Source organism: Sabethes cyaneus, chromosome 3 (genome assembly GCF_943734655.1).
Source record: "Sabethes cyaneus chromosome 3, idSabCyanKW18_F2, whole genome shotgun sequence".
NCBI lineage: Eukaryota > Metazoa > Arthropoda > Insecta > Diptera > Culicidae > Sabethes > Sabethes cyaneus.
Window position 1 is genome coordinate 229537902 of NC_071355.1, and position 17947 is coordinate 229555848.

Genomic DNA, 17947 nt, shown 5'->3' on the forward strand with positions numbered 1-17947 from the left:
GTTGGTGACTCTCATGTGCATTGCACTTGTACTGATCACGAGAGAGAAAGAGTGTGAAAGCTTTCGCTCTTCGCTTCGCGTTTTAGTTTCCGGAGAGTGTTGAGAGTGGGTGGTGATTATTTTGCCTACCGGAGCGCCACCCGCCACACACAGAGCAGAGTAGAGCACAGTAGGCTATGTGAGGAACCGACCGAATAGTGTGCCGTAAGTTCCAGCTATGGCGTTGTAGCGAGTGGACGTGTTTTTACGCCTTTCGTCGGTTTCGCGTTTGGCCGTGTGGACGCGACGTACGTACGTTAACCACCTTGCAGGCAAGCGCGTTTTTGTGCACTGCTGTTTGTTATCTCCAATTGTGCCCTGCTACGTGTTAACAATTTGTGCTTTTGCCATTTCGTAACAGCACAGAATCGAAAGGTTTCGTGTGTGGAAAATTGATAAAACGGCGACAGCAGCGAGTAGTGTGCCTTTTTTCCGGGTTCGGATGGTTTGTTATTATTGAGGTGAAGTTCGCCTAGTATACTGTGTACCTACGTGGTGGTGTGATACTTGTAGAACTAGCAGACGCGACGCCGGGCTGGTTGAGGGGAGCGAAGTTCTCTCCTGCTTTGCACACCGTGCACCGTCTCTCTCCCTAGCCGACCGACCGACGGGTTGGGTGGCGCGCACTTTTTACCACCACCCCACTTCCTGTTTATGTGTGTATAGCAGCAGCAGCAGCAGCTTTTCGTCCCCTTTCAAGAGAGTGCTCGACGGGCTTGAGATTCTAGTGGACAGAAGCCTCACGCGGAAACACACTCTACGGGCTACGTCACCAAACTTCTTGTGCTTTTCTTCACAGTACGTGTTGGAAAAGTTACGGATACAGTTTTGCTAGTGCATGTCAGTGGCAACGATCAACAGTTTCCGCGAAAAGTGCACCGTGCTATAGTTCTGAAGTGAAACATTTTCACTTTTACCGGTGTCGGTATTTCTGGGTCGTGAGAGGAGTGTAGAATTTGGTCAAAATCTCCTGCTGATTAATGATTTTTTACCGACCATATGGTAGCTTCGGTTCAGTGAGTGATTTTACGGAAAGTTTAAATAACTAGTAGAAAACGGTTTTCAATTCGAAACAAACCGCAGTTTCGTTATCAAATTAAATAAGTGTTAAACCTGATGTGTCAGTGCACTGCTTTGGCCCTGTTGGTGCTAATCGAAAAAGAAAATAAATTTAAATATTGACTGTGTCTGTTTTGTCATATTTTTTGCCCTGAAACGTCGCCGCAGTTACAGTTGAGCTATTTGGTTTTTTTCTGCTGTTGTGTTGCCGTGACTGGTTGCCCGTTGGGGGCCTCTTATACGGGTGTTTTGTAAATAGGGCTCGGAAAAACGAGGTACTGAGGAAAAATAGAGCTTTCACTGTCGTTGTGCGCCTAGCTGTGTGCTTCTGGTTTTACATTGTTGTTGGTTGATGTGCCATTCAAGTCTGTCGCAACTGTCACAGCGCTATCAAAATACACGAGTTTAAGTGACAACTAAGCACAGAACCGACGGTACACAAGAACAGTAACAAAACACATCACCGAGGCAAAAAAAGGAAATTGTTAAACACTTGTGCACGAGAAGCTACGCGGCGGCGGGAACGTTGATGTAGAGACTTTTTTCTGCTGGAATTCAAGGTGAGCCTAACGAAGGGGTACTAATTGTAATGATTTAATTTAATAGCCTCCGCCGGTGCACGGACAACTAGCGAATCGGTTGGCTTGTGAATGCTCATAATGGAATTAACATGTTCCCTGCGCTTGGTATGAGCGACGTTCGGGCCCATCATCGTCGACATTTGCCTACTCAGTGGGGAAGCATATCCATCCCAAATTTAAACGGATATTACTGAAGTTGTTACCATGAAAATATATGTTTGTTTTCTAAAATCGTTTTGAATCATAAATGTGGTGGACATCTACATTAGTGTTACATTCTGTTTTATATTTTCCCGTTAATTGTGAAGAACAGTTAATATTTTTTTTAAATTTTACTCTCATCATGCTTGAGCTCTCGACAAACTCACTAGCAACAACTCCTGAGGATACTTTTGTAAATTCATTCGCAACTATAACTATAAGTCTTAATCATCTCAAACAACAATGTTCACTTAGCACAACCTCTACTCAGCTACGTTCATTAAAAGTCACATCCATTTCATCGCTTAAGCGGCCAAGCACACTATTCGAGACTGCCCTCCAGAAACAATTACCGTGATAATTTGCTAGAAAAAAAAAACCTTAAATGACTTCTAAATTGTTTTGGTAATACCGCCTGTAACTTCAGTTGGTGAAAAAAAAGAAAAGCGAAACATAGGCTGCGCTGGCATTGAATAACACCTCGTCATGTAGCTAGTCTTACCTACTAACATCCTAGGTAGGTACGAAGTAAAACGTTTATAATTAAAAGCTTCGCAGCATTCAGCGTTGCTCGATACTTGCCGCAACCTGGCGACGATCGGAGAACCCCTTGCGTCACTGTGTCGCCACCCTTGTGCGCTGTGCCCGCCGCAAAGGTCGCTCGCTGAGAGATGGTTTATGTACGAGCGGCTCCAGCACAGCAGCCAAAGGCAGCGAACAGCATCTCACAGGTTTGCCCGCACTTTAAAAGGTCGTAATCAAATTTGATGACACGGTCATCGGCGTCATCGTTACTCGCTGTTGTCGAGTTGTCGTCTACGGTGTGTCGTTTACACCGCAAAAAAGCTCACCCCCATTTTTTACTGGTTAGGGTTTTTGTCTACGAAAACGTAGTTTTGAAGTTAACGCTGGAATACGCTAATTGGCGTACCACCAAGCAATGTAGCATTCGATGTGGCTAACTTCGTGACGGTCGATTGAAATCTACCTTTAATTTTGGGTGCATAGTATTCACATTCAGGGAAAAAGACCAAACTAACCTCACCAGTAGGGTTTGCTAGAGTAAGTGGCAGTATTTGTGGCAGTACAAGAATCAACATCAGCGCTTATTCAGCTAGAAATTGTCATAATATTATGGAATATATGACCTAAAAATTCACCTTACTTATTCCTCAAATGACACACGCACATACACTCCTTCGCGCCGATTCGTAATGTGGTGAGTCCCCGGAACGTTGCGTTGTTGGAGCGAAAATGATTGCCAGCGGCTTTCCATGATTGGGTTTAATTAGGAGCCAGGGTTCGCTGAGATTAGCTTGCCTCCTCTGCCTGTCATGGGAAGAAAATTGTCATTTGCAATGTGCAGCTAGCAGTACGCAGCTATGCCGGACACAGGCGCAGGCGTTTGCGAGTTGCTGTTTACCCTGGGTTTGGCTTAGATTCTGGTATGCTTGCTGCGTCGGTGACGGTAATTGAAAACACCGGAACGTATTTTAGCGTAGAATTGAGTCTCTCCGCATTACGTTGCACGTTGCTCTAAAATGTGAAATACGCTAGAAAAATGAAAGGGTTTAAATGTTAAATATTCAACCAGCCCCCAGTGAATTTTAATTATTTGCACTCTGATTGATTGGGAATCGAAAGGTTTTGTCCTTACAGATCTGTTCTAAATGACCTACTAAATGACAAAAATAAACAAAATAGTCACCTTTTCGTTTAGGGTGCGCACAAAGTTCTCGCTCTTTTTTTTATAAACATAAAGCTTTATTGAAAAATGAGAGAAAATGGTTACAAATAAATTATTCAGATCGCTAACTTTTTCATCTTTCTGAAAGAGATAGAATACCGTCACGTCTTTTGAGGCTATCCCTGAATCAAACCATTTTTTCATATCTTCATATAAGTGGAACTGCTCAGTCAAACCGTATCTCATTGAAAAGACGGCGCAATATCTAAGAGATACGACGGATGGAGTAGGACTTTTATTTGGGTGTTTTCAAGTAGGTTTTAATGCATTTGGCAACGTGAGGCCGACCATTGTCATGCTGTGGAATCACTTGGTTGTGCCCCTGCTTGTACTGTGGCAGTTTTGTGTGCTCAACAGATCATTTTAAATAAGAGGAACAAAGTCGGACAACTCTAATAGCGTCTTTTCTTTGGATTGCTGTAACGAATCCATTTTTATTATGATGCTATAAAAAAATCCGTTTCATTTTTGCCGCTAGAGTAGTTGTTAACGTCGTTTAACATTCTTTTAACGTTCTGCGTCTATGATTTTTTTGGGCTTTGCTTCACGCGAAAGATCAGTGGCACTTATAGGCACTTTGTTTTACTTAGAGCAGCATCTCCGCAAACCTGTTCGAGCACTCGATGCATTTCAGTTGCCATTTCCTTGGAATAAAAGAAGAAAATCAACACTGTTTACCCGTACATGATTTTACTGCACAAAATCTGACCAGTTTGCTTATCATAAGTCTTAACCTTCCGTTACTCGCGCCAACTTTTGTAACACGGATGCTCGCGCGTTGTATTTTGTACAACACTCTTTATCTCGGAATCCTTGCTATATAGAAAGTTACTGTCTTCAGCAAAGTTAATCAGTAGGTTAAGACCTTTCGTTTGGGGGATACAATTTTATAAGTTTGCCACCAGGCCGCGCCAAAATCCGCTGTAAATTGTACATCTTACAATTGCGGCCATATACAGGTTGCTGCATTCGGAAAGATCCTTTTATCGTTCCTAAATGATGTAGCATTCTATTGATTAAATTTTTTTCTAGCAGTTATCATGTTTTCTTAGATATTTTTCACATAAAACATCTCATCACATAAAGTATAACATAATAACATTTCTGCTGTTGGCAGAAAGTAGGGCATCTGTGGTTAGAAAGTAGAGCTGATGTGGTGTTTTGATTTACTTGGGCAGGATGTTTATAAAGTTTTTTGCACAATGATGACACATAGTGTGAAAATTGGATACTTCCGTTCACCAACCTAGCATTTTTGGTCCACTAAAACATTTTCTGAAAACAGGATCTTACAAATGAACAGATTCCGTAGATAGAACACACTCAGAAAACTAGCCAATACACTAGCGCCGTGAAATCACGAAATTATTAACTTTTGCACATCTGCGGAATGACCATCAATTGCTGAATAACTTTGCTGAACAGTTTAAAGCATTAATGTATTGAATAATTATGTCATTTTGTTCATAATAAGTTTATTGAAGAATACATTTTGGTTTGACATCAATCTGTTACTTTGAAATAAAATGGCATCCAAAAATCTACAAGTGTTGTACAAAATACAACAGCACGAGTAACGGAAGGTTAACTTGGTTCATGACCACAGATGCCAATGTTCCTATTTTTTTTTTTGGTTTATGTAAACTTTTTTGTGTGTTTCCTGATACACTGACAAGTTCCTCTTTTATCCGGATTTTTATGCATCTGAACTCCTCAGAAACTGAACTTTCATCGCTTTACTTTCCAGCGGTTCGCTTATGAGGTGTCATGTCGCTTTTTTCTATCCAGGGAAGATCGCAAAAACCCTACCCGAGCAAAGTTTTAGATCAAAGTGAAAACAAAGTTTGATATCTTGAAGTCACGGGTTTTGATTTTGGTTGACTTGGTCATTTTGGTTGATTTAGTGGTTAAAACATCGAAATGGTTCGCAAATTTGCACGTCGTGGAATTAGGATAAATACTACTCTTGCTGTCAAATACATTAGAATCTCTTTTTACATCCATTCATTTAATGGGATTTCTTTTTACGTCCAAAAATTGAATTAATGTCCAACGGTAATGTCAGGAAATTCGAAATAACGTGTTTTCTTTTCACTTCCAAGCACAATTTGAATTACCGTGCCCCTTTTTTACGTCCAAAATTTGAGTTACCGTCGTCTCTTTTCACGTCCAAAGTGTGTTTAATTCCCTCTCTTTTGACGTCCGAAATTTGAAGTCACCTCTCTTTTTACGTCCAAAATGGACAAAAACGTGATTTCACACCAAAAATTTGATTTAATTTCCTCTCTGTGTACGTCCGAAATTTGAATTGACGACTTCGTCAAATACCACGAGTTAATGTCTGGTAATTCGAAATAACGTCTTTTCGTTTTACGTCAAAAATCCGAATTAACGTCCTCTTTTTATATGTCCAAAATTTGAATTGAAGCCCTCCTTGTTACGTCCAAAATTTAAATTAATGTCCTCTCTTCTTCCCAAACTCAATTAGTGTTTATGCATCGCCAGAATGTGACCAGACTGTTTTCTCCCACATAAGCCGTGCGAATTTTTTGGGCCCTCTTGGTTTAGTTCTTTTCGGTTTTATTTTAAAGCTTTACCGATATAAATATTTTGTAATTGAACTGAAAATTTTCGATAGTACATCAAAAGAATGTATTAAGAAAGGAAGTTTTGTTCTGAAACGCTTTATTTTTAATAGGTCCCACTTGCCCCGGGCGCTCTTAAGTACCGCCTTCATTTTGAACCATATATTTAATGCCGTTTGTCAAATTATAGAACTAGTTATCGTGTGTAACTTGTTAATACACTATTTATGTTTACATACAGTCGAAAAAACATGTACTTTTACGAAAGCGACACAACACAACACAAATTAAAAATGACGCTCAAATTTAAAGTTCAATTTTGTTGCTTGGAATGCCTATTATAAATAATCTATGATTTTATGGTATGCGTTGGAGTGGTACCTTTCATTTCTAGAAAGCATCAGTTGGAGAAAATGAGGATGAAACGAGTTATGAGCTCCGTTCCACCTACCCCGTATTCCCACTTGCCCCGGGGTACCTTATTTGAATCTTAATTCCCTTTGGTTGTCACCTACAATGATAAGAGATTATTTTTTTTGTTCTTTCAATTCAATTTAAAACAGTTTAAATTCTATTGTTTTTGTTTTATATATTTCCATTTCATACAATCTTCAGTAACAGTTAACATATAATCAATACATATAATAAATTAAAATGACCTACTCATCAAAATCTAACATAGAGTTCCCGGCAATCTTACCCATGCCGATTTTCATCAATCTCTGCTCGACAACTTTCTATCGGCAAACAAACCGATCCCGGCAAATATTCATCCCACACGTCGATGGATGGATCTTCTCGTTCAATGGTTCATCAACAGCATTCAACATCTTCCGCTTGTTGATGACGAACCGTTCATACGGAGTCAATTTCCTCATTGGCCTCTCCAACATCAGATAGTTTCTACGTGAAAACGTGAAAATTGGCAAACTGAAAGTTTTAATAGGCACCAACGGAACCCTCTCTTGTTCGACAATCTTTCGATCAATGTCCTGTTTCCGCTTTAAAGTATGCATTGGAAACCAATTCGGAGTCCAACCACCGGCAACTGCTTCAGGAATCCCAGCAAAATGTCCTGGCCGAATAAACGCACTGTCCAAATGTTTCTTCCACATGGCATATCCACTGATGTCATCTTTACGATCACCAACATACATACAGCACGGTCTGGCATGTGCATGGTCACAATGCGCACACCAGCTTCTGCTAGGGCTAGAAGTACGCCCAATCGGTACGTTCTGGTTCCTTCGCAGCAATCTACGTTCCATCATAAAATCCACTTCGACAAGTTTAATTGCATTGTTTGTACTGTCTGGAGAGTTATTAACGGCCGAATTATTCAACTGTTTCTTTCGATGCCCAGATCGTGGTGAAGATTTTAAGGGGTACTGCTCTGGATAACTATACGATACTTGGTTAAGCAGTTCCTGATTTGCAAGTGCCGATTGGCAACTGTCCATTGAATCACTTCTAGATGATCTGTTGATACTAGATGGTACACTCTCACGGCTGTTGTTGCAACCCATCGCTCTATTAGAGATGGCTTGTGAAAAAACGTACTGACACTGTTTGAGATCAAGACTGGAATGTTGCAATTGAAGCTAGCGTACTGGGTTAAATAAGCGATGCGCTACCTAACGCCAGGTCAGGCAGGTGCAGGTCAAAATAATGGGTAATCTGTCAACTCAGGCATCAATAATTTGGGACTTTCCAAGTTTATAATCATAGAATGTTATTTATTGCACTTTGAATAAAAAAAAAGTTAGGCACACAAAAGGGTCTGCGTAAGCGTCGGCGAAAACATAAACGACGTTTGTTATCATCACATCGAGAAACTTTCAACCGGTTTTACGAAGTTAGTGATCATAAAATTGGATTCAGTACATTTGCAACATTAAGTTCCACGTATTGTTAATTGCTCAATGCTTCAGGTTCTCATAACAGCTTCATAACCTCGAAACATACTCATTCAGGCTAGTTGTAAACATCATTTGTTGATAGAGATTGATAACTGTTGAAGGGATATATAAAATTCACTGCAATGTCATTTTGTCTCAAGAAAAATAAGAAGGTATTGTAAATGGAAAAAATGATACCACGTATGTAAAGAGATCTCTGTTTTATGACCTCTTCAGATCACAAGATTGTGACCAAACTATTTTTAATTAACGTAGAGTGGAGTAATTAGATTTTAATCTACAAAATTAAAATTAAAAAGTTGTTGTTCTAATGCAATCCAATCCAACTCCAATCTAAATACAATCCAAATCCAATCCAAATACAATCGAAATCCAACTAAATCCAATCCAATCCAATCCAATCCAAATGCAATCCAAATTCAATCCAGATCCAATCCAAATCCAATCTAATGCAATTCCAATCCAATCGAATCCAAATCCAATCCAATCCATTACAATCTAAATCCAATCCAAATCCAATCTAAATCCAATCCAAATCCAATCCAAATCCAATGCAAATGCAATCCAAATCCAATCCAATCTAAATCCAATCCAAAGCCAATCCAATCTAAATCCAATGCAAAGCCAATCCAAATCCAATCCAATCCAAATCCAATGCATATCCAATCCAAGTCCAATGCAAATCTAATCAAAATCTAATTCAAATCCAATCCAAATCAAATCTAAATCTAAATTTAATCCAAATCCAATCTAAATCCAATCCAAAGCCAATCGAAATCCAATCCAAATACAATGCAAATCCAATCCAAATCTAATTCAAATCTAATCCAAATCAAATCCAAATCTAAATCCAATCCAAAACCGATCAATATTAATCCAAATCAAATACAATCTTAATCCAATAATTTTCTGATTTTGCGATACCTATATTTTTTAAGAAACTAAGTTGGTAGAATGGTATGAAGACGCATGGTATTTTATTTATATGAAATGAAATGGATATTTCTGGCAAAGAAATGTATGCGAAACAGAAGATCAAGAAGATCGAAAACAGAATGTAGCACCTTGGCTTGATTTTCCTTTGTTTAATTCGCCTATTATCGGACGCTTCCTATAATTGGACAGTAAAACGCAGATTCTAGATCAACTCACACCTAACTCCCATTAAAACATACAAGTTACGGAGTTTGTTCAATTGTAGATTGTTTTTTATAGCAATATCCTAGCGAAAACAATCAGCAAATATCAATAGCAAAAAGAAAATCCTAAGGTGTGCGGTCAATAGGAATTTAAAAATATTTGTTTTCGCAGCAGGCCGCTAGGTGGACTACGTCAGGTTTTTTCTCGTTAATCAAATACTAGTTTTTCAGCGGGAAAAGTTTTGTGGTTGTTTTTTTTTTTCGTTCCGGAGCTATGCTAATTTAACGACCAGTTGCGCGACTTTTCTTGAGGTTTCTCTTACCGTGGAAAATTTTGTGAAAAACTTTTTCCAGCAAACATTTTTTCTTGATTGCTGAGTAATTTTACCGTCACATTAGAAAATATCTGTTCTACAATGCTTGGCTTAAGCGTTACGAATTTTAAAAATAAGCAATGTCAGAGAAAATCAATAGGGAAATATATATTGAGTAAACTATCCCTTGTGTCTGGACTAACGGTCCTCTAGTTTCAAATAATGGCTGTAATAATATAAAATAATAAGCAGTTCAGGGCGGAAAAATACTCGATTCCCTTTAGTTAACTAAGTTTTCCACGATCGCTTTTCGCTGTGGCTATGGCTGTGGCGGGGCGGCCGGCCCGCAGTGTTCTATCGCTCTCCAACAGCAACGAGGTAGATCGCAATGTGTAAAACGTGCTGTAAACATGTGCAAACCAGATTTTTCCCATTAAACAATCACTTTCCGAATGAGCATGGGATGACGATAAGGGCAAATTACTGCGTTCTACCTGCCCGGTCTGTCCGATTGCCTGCCCAGCTGGCTTAGCGGCAGGCAGGCAAGCAGGCAGGCAGGCTAAAGAGTAACACTCACTGCCCATGTATATGGATTGTACACGTCTGCCCATGCCCATTCGTTGCATAACCGGGACTCGTAGAAACTGTCGGAAATGATTTACGAATGTACAATTTAGTGGAATGTCAACCTAAAAGCACCAGTCCGCTTAGTCAGCTAGTGAACGTGGCGTCTTAGAGCATTGAGCTAAATTGCAATTACTATCTCACTCTGTCGTTGTTGATTTTGTTGCCGTGGCTGTTGTTGTGGTTGTCATCGTCGTCGAATGAGGCCCTTTTATACGTAATTGACCCTCAACTCATTGAGTAATAGCATGCCTACAACCGGCAAACTTATTCGAAGATATGCGAGTCATTCATGATTAAATGAGAATTTAAATTTATTAGTCTTTATCAGACGGGAGTTCGTGTGTTTATTTATGTAAATTACGACCGCCAGACCGGATAGCCAAACAATGAACTGATTGCATGCACATCGTTCACGAAACTCGACGACAAAAAAGCTCGAAATCGTTCGCGCTGTCTCGGTTTGCCCGTTCGGCGGCCAAAGTAATTGATTAATCACTTAATTAAATAACAACCCGCGCACTACGCGCCACTGTTCGCGCAATCCGTTTATTTGCACTACCACCAAGTGACCGGCCGACCGGCGCGCCGCGGCACAGATCAATATGCTTTGCTGTATGCGCGTACTGTGGATGCGTAAGTGAGCTTCCGGCTATGTGTAGTGGTCACTGCGTCAGTGTCCACCAACGGAGTCGGAAAGAATTAAAGTGCTTGTAGCGTTGCCGCTGTTAAACAAAACGAATCCACAGTATATAAACCACGTATATAAAATATGGAAATCGACAGACATTGTTGCATAATTTGCCATATTCGATGCTAAAATTAGTATCAAAAGATATGTTGAAATTGTGGAATCTATCATAGCACGGAGGAGATGCTACTTGTGTGTGATTGAACCCCAATCGTTTCTTCGACTAAGACGATTAGACCGTTAGATTCCGGATTCCAGTGATTGACAACCACGTGCCTATGTACGACTTCTACGACCATGTAGAACGTCCGATTCGCTGGCCATGCACGCATCATTAGCATTCGTTCCCCAACACCTCCTGCGCTCTCTCTCTCCAGAGTATGTGCAGACAAACATGAAAAACCCGCCGTAGCGCGGATAACGAGTTTGGCAGTAATTACATATTCATCACAAAGTCCGGTACCAATTTGACACTGCAATACAGTTTCCCCATCCATCGAAGTCAATTGTCAGAATAATTTGGCATTTATAAAGCAATAATGGTGTGTAGGTACGCCGACGGTCGGATTGATTCACCTTTGCGCCCCAGCCACCCTCTGGTTTCAGGCTTTTGGGAAGAAGAGTCGGACGAAAACCCCCGTCATAACTACGAAATCAACCTCACCTGCTCCCGGCCCGGCTGCTTCCTAATCAATGCTGGACGAACAAAACATGACGGCCGATTTGTGGAAATAGACATAGTAAAATAAAATTATCAGCGCAATCATTAAAGAGTGATCGTTAAAATTCACTTACGAATAGAGTATGTGCTACGTACCTACTTGTGAAGGATCAACCGGTAGTTAAAGGGAGATACAGTTGAAACGAATGAGTCATTTACAGTGCTGATCCTATTTTTTGTTAATAAAACCACTGATTTCCGTGTTCAGAAATGGTACGTTCTGCTAATATTGTTAGGACCAAGACGAAAAAAATTAATTAATACGTGGTATTATTGTCATATTTACATACTTTATTTCATTTCACAATCCCAGTCTCAGGTTTTAATCAGGTACTCATCTTGTGCAAGAATTGCAGCACCTAGAAAATAAATAACTGATACATTAATGTGTACATTTTTGGTCCTACTTCAAATGGATTCTCATCTTAGTATACGTAAAATTTGTTTGAATTATCTCACAATTCTTTTACGGATTTTTATAAAAACAAGATCTAGTCGATAACATCATAAGTACCTGATGGTTATGATCCGATAGAAGTTAAAAACTTTTTTATTTTATAGGTTTCGGTTTGAAGCTATCTATTTCACCAAATTTTTTCACATCCATATCCTTGTCATACGTCCAGCACCATCATCCGACCACACTTAATCCCGTTTTGCATAATTCGTTCGTTCCGGACTACCCCTGGAGTCGCGTGCTAGCAATCTACATAATTACAGCCAACGGCAGCGGACATGACCGGCCGGCTCTTACCTTCCAGTTCGCTTCGGCACTGACCCCGAGCGCAGGCAGTGCTTAATTTACGACCTGATAGCACATATTCTAATCACCCCCCGTTCGAGAGCTGTCGCTGCTGCTGCTGGCAGCCAACCAACAGGTAGGTTCGGTGTTTTCGTTTTCTGTCGCCCGCCGGTCGTCGTCACCGTCGTCGCCGTTGTTTCACCGGCAGCTCTTTCCTCTCGACGGACGCTCGATTGTACGTACCTACCTTCCTATGGTCATGGTGTTAATCGTATACGAAAGACGTGCGAAACCTGTTGCTTGCTCTACACACTCCACTCCGCCAGTCAGTCTCCGCTCGAGTGGGGAGTTTCGGTTGAGAGTGTGCACGGAGCGAATTTGAGCTCCGGTTGCTCTCAGGGCGAAATAGAGATGTTTACGTTGCCGGATGCTGTGTCATGCGCTGGGATGAGTAGGGGTGTGAATCGTATCAAGTTCACGGACGTCAACAGGTTGCCATTGGGAGAATTGAATGTTACAATTGGTGGCACGATGAGTGCTCTCACATATTCCAGCAATTCATACTGCTACGTACGTTTGAGATGGCTCTAGCATAGGCAGCTGGCTCTGGCGGTAACCAAAATTGCCCAAACAATTGCGGAAAGGGGTTACACAGCAAAAACCGTGCTTAACTATTAGCATCTAGGATAAAAATACTTTACGCTCGGCGCACTTCAATACCACTCCGTGGTTAAAACCTATGTTTTAACAAATGTATAAACACTAGTGGAAAACGCGAAATCAACCTGAGATACAGAGGAGCGAATATCTCGTGTCCATTGATTCAGAGCCGCGAGTTTTATAAATATTTCATAAACCTGTGTGAATCATTTAAACTTTTTATATTACATAAATCCTACGAAAAATGGAAAATACATCACAATTATTAGTACAAAATTATGACTATTTTTACTTGCGACAATATTCAATAACACAGCCAACTGATTCAACAAAAACTGGAGTATTGCGAAAAACTATTTTCGTTTATTATTTCGATTATTGATTATTTTTTATTATGATGGGTGACGGCTCGAGTAAGTTATTGACTGCTATCTTATAAAATACTAAACCTTTGTTATGCTGTCATATCATTCCAGTTTTCAAATATAAGATGTTGATGTGATAGGAACTTTTCAATGTTTCTGTTTGAAACTCATTTAACGGTAACTGTGTGCCTTCCCCGTATAACCGTTTTCTGTGTCTACTTACACTAATTTTTCTACAATAAATGTTATTCCCCTTTCAATACCTCAAATCAGTGGGTCCGATAACAAAGGGGTTCGAAAATTTTCAAGAGCCGGGGTGGCTCTTGCCGTATCAAGAATTCCTCTCCATTGTGCTCGGGCCTGGGCTACTTGTTGTTAATTCGTTGCTCGTCTCGACACACGCAAGGCGCCGTTAAACCATCTAACACGTTGGGTTCTTGAAGAGTAAAGTTACTCTCTCAAAACCGTAGAGGACTACCGGTGTGATTAGCGTTTTGTACATCGTCAGCTTTGTGCGGCGGCATATACTCCTTGATTGAATCGTCTTGCGGAGGGAAAAGCAGGCTCGATTCCCATCTTGAATGCGTCGTGCTGTTTCCCAGCTCTGCTAAAAAACAAATGATAAATAACACGATTCTGTACAGAAGAAGAATAAAGCTTTAAAACGAAGTAAACCTTCTTTGACGGCCATCTTTGATTTGACCGCCATATTAGATTTTATCAGAAAATTGCTCCTGTGCTGAATCTTTTATGTCAAAAAACATGTATGCCAAGTCTGATGAAGAATCGACCAGGCATTTCATAGTTATGACGGTACATATGTTCCTCGACTCGGTTTGTTGTCCTTGGGCATTATCTGAGCGTTGTGAGGCTTTCAATAGCTTACCAAACTAAATATTGCTTAACCAACTGCGGCAATTTCATATGCTTGAACATGTCTGCCATGTTCCTTCATCTTGTTGTTATATAAACCTTCTGCCCAGAACAATGTTTGAAGTCTGTCTCGACGTAGGTTAGCTCGACGTGCAAGCAATTAAGTAATTTTTTCGCAATGAGTAAGCAAAATTTTGATGCGATGCTTCTCTTACTTGGACTTGCAAATGTCAAAATCAAAACAGAAGCAACAATCTGCACTCACACACCTTCTAAATAAGGAGTGTCCAAGCAAATGCGAGTTTATGTTAACCAAATTTTGATAGCATCGCAGTCATGAAACAGATGTTTGACGCTATTTTGAAATCCAAGATGGCGGATGGTTAAGGTACCCGGGGCAAGTGGGACCTAAAAAGTACATAGTTAGGGTATATTTGACTGTCAGCTTCTTGGTTTCGCTGACGACGTTGACATCATTACACGTACCTTTGAGAGGATGGCGGAAACGTACATCGGACTGAAAGCTGAAGCCAAACGGATTGGATTTGCCATTAATGTATTGAAAACAGAATACATGAAAGAAAGAGGTTCTAGAGAAGTGAATGCTGACCTCCCTACCCCGGATTCATTTAGACGGTGCTGAAATCGAGGTAGTAGAAGAGTTCGTGTATCTGGGCTTACTGGTCACCGCAGACCGCAGTAGACTGGTTACCGCAGGAAATCGCGCTTACTTTGGACTCCGTAGGATGCTGCGATCGAACAAAATTCGCCACCGCACGAAGTTAACAATCTACAGGACGCTGATTAGACCGGTAGTCCTTTACGGCCATGAGACATGGACTATGCTCGTGGAGGACCAACGCGCCCTTAGCGTTTTCGAACGGAAGGTGTTGCGCACCATCTACGGCGGAATGCAGATGGAAGCCGGAACGTGGAGGAGGCGAACGAACCATGAATTGTATCAGCTGCTTAGGGAACCACCCATCGCTCACACCGCAAAAATCGGTTGATTGCGATGGGCTGGGCACGTCGTGGGGATGTCGGACAACAGCCCGGTTAAAAAAGTTCTCAATAACGATCCGACTGGAACGAGATGGAGAGGCGCGCATCGAGCAAGATAGATCGATCAAGTGGAAGGCGACCTACGGACCCTACGCAGACTACGTGGCTGGCGAATTGCGGCCATGATCCGAGTAGGATGGAGACGACTTCTTCGTACAGCAGAGGAAACCATGGCCTGGAGCTGATTAAATTGAATTGAAAAAAAAACACAGTTCGTGAGCAATTACGCTGTAATGCATTATTATAATGAAATATAGTTGAATATGTAGCTGTATTCTATTCTTGCGAGACGTAATTTATGATTAACCATTGTTTAATAGCTTGAAAATACGATTATGATCTGATTGTTTTGTTCTACCAAGTCCAATATGATAGAGCTACACATAAGAGTTATAGTTACGCTATAACAACCACAATGCTTTATTGTTTCGATTCCAGTTGCAGATTTGCTTAACTATATTAACTTTGTCTTTCCAGTTTTAATTAACATCGTTTAGGTGTAACCAAAATATGACCCAACTGTTTGTTCCCTCATAATGGACTAATGGGCTTCTTTTTTGGGTCAGCTTGGCTTAGTCCTTTTCGGTTTTATTTTAAAGCTTTACCGATATAAACATTATGTAACTGAAGTGAACATGTTCGGTAGCACATCTAAAAAGTGTATTAAGACAGGAAGTTGCGGTTTGTCAATTTGAATAAATAGTTTTCGAGTGTAACTTGTTAATACACTCATTATGTTTACCTATTTTTAGAAAAAACATGTACTTTGACGAAAGCCTATGGCCAAAATATCATTTATAAAGGTGCGTCAAACTTACAACGCAAATTGAAAATATCGCTCAAATTTATAGTCCAATTTTGGTGTTTGGAATACCAATTATAAATAACCTCTAATTTAAATACATGCGTTTGAGTTGTATCTTTTATTTCTAGAAAGGTTCGATTTGAGAAAATGAGGTTGAAGAGAACTACGAGCTCCGTGCCCACTTACCGCGTATTCCCACTTGCCCCGGGGTAACTTGTTTGATATTTTGCAAGAAAATTCCTGGCAAAGTTGAATTTCATAACACTTTTTAAAGCTTTAAAGTTCTAAAGTATTAAACTCAATAAACGCTGAAAAATGCAGCATCGTTCAAGCAGCCGAACTACGAGCCATAAGGAAATTCCAGGCATTTTTTTCTGTATAGACATTCTAACTATGACCACTAATCTGACCGGCTCTCTAATATAGAATTAAAAAAAAAAAAAAAATCTGACCGTTTTGGTCAGGTGTATCTTTCAACATTCCGCATTTCGTTCTATCTGCTGTATCACTATTGAGTAAACTGCAATTAGAAGATAGTTCATGACACTTATCGAGTTACTACCATCTAGTCACGACCAGATGCTTTATCGCCGGTAAAGTAGAGTTCAGCACAAAGGGAGGTGGTGCAAAGGTATTTGTGTAATCCTTTTCCTAGTAACTTACTACTTTGCATCACAAACCTCACTTCTAGAACCAGGAAGTGGAACAAGTTATAATTTGTCAATGGACTAAAGGGTTCATTACGCATCTCGAACCAGTATCACTTTTATAAACTTGTCCTGGCAGCAGATTTCATCCCAAGCAACAGTGTGAGTTTTATTGTGCTCTTATGGCGGTTTTCAAGGCCAATTTTGGTCTTAAATGTCATTATAAGAGCGTAATAAAGCTTAAATTGTTACTTGGGATTGTTGGTAAATGCAGAAATAAGTATGAAAAAAGGATGAAGGTTGTGCTTAAAGTGGCATTACTCGCTGTGACGTGGTTGCTTCCGGGTTCCGTGATATTTTATAGAAATTCGGCAGTCATATCCGATTTCGCCACATCTCAGGCAAACTCTTCGAGTGTATGAGCCGGGAACGGTTAAGCGTGGAATTGGATTCCTATTCCTCAACTTTAAATATAGGGTATTGTCGTTATCGTCGGGCCACTGTTATGGTCGGGCCATCACGATTTTACAGTTTCAGTAACTCATGATATCTATGATACAATCATTGTAAAACTTCTTACTGTGATAGCTAACTTTTCACAATATTGTGAGTTTAAATCGTGTATTCAAAACACTCGTACTGAATTCAGTGACTAAATCTTCCAAAAAAAGTTTTCCACGCGCAATGAACTTTTCTTCAAGAAATGATTCATGAAATGCAATTATCGAGATAAATTTTGAAAATGTATGAAGTGTGTTGTGCTGCACATGAATGCTATAGAAAAATCCCCTCTAGTAAGGTGTTTGAGAAAGCTAAGGTGAAATACTAGAAAAGCGCTATTTGCACAGGTCGGGCCACTTGAGTAGCCGTGGTTGGGCCACCATAATTTTAAGCGCAGAAGTGCAATAATCGCTACAGAATGTCAGTCACGTAAAATGTGATTGAATAAAGCAAAATTAATACGATAAAAACCTGGATTTTTGTTGTTTCTTTCGTTGTAGTTGTACACTTCGGAAAAGGCGATTGTAGCAATATTGATTTCACAAGATCGCCATAATTTCGCAAAAATGCGATTAAATATAGGGTATTTGTACCTAAATGAGCCGTTGTTCACGGAATTCATTCTTTTCATGTCTCTATATAGAATTTCAATACGTATGTCTTAGATTTTCT

The 17947-nt window shown here is 40.1% G+C and overlaps 1 protein-coding gene across 3 annotated transcripts in view; it reads left to right on the forward strand.

The window, feature by feature from the left end:
* Nucleotides 1-236: 236 nt before the first annotated feature.
* The window catches only part of LOC128744183 (uncharacterized), a 67834-nt gene continuing 50123 nt past the window's right edge, over nucleotides 237-17947 (forward strand). For all 3 annotated transcript variants that reach the window (XM_053841007.1, XM_053841006.1, XM_053841008.1), the window contains exon 1: nucleotides 237-1658. The gene's annotated coding sequence lies outside the window, so the exon portion shown is untranslated. The remainder of the gene's footprint in view (nucleotides 1659-17947) is intronic.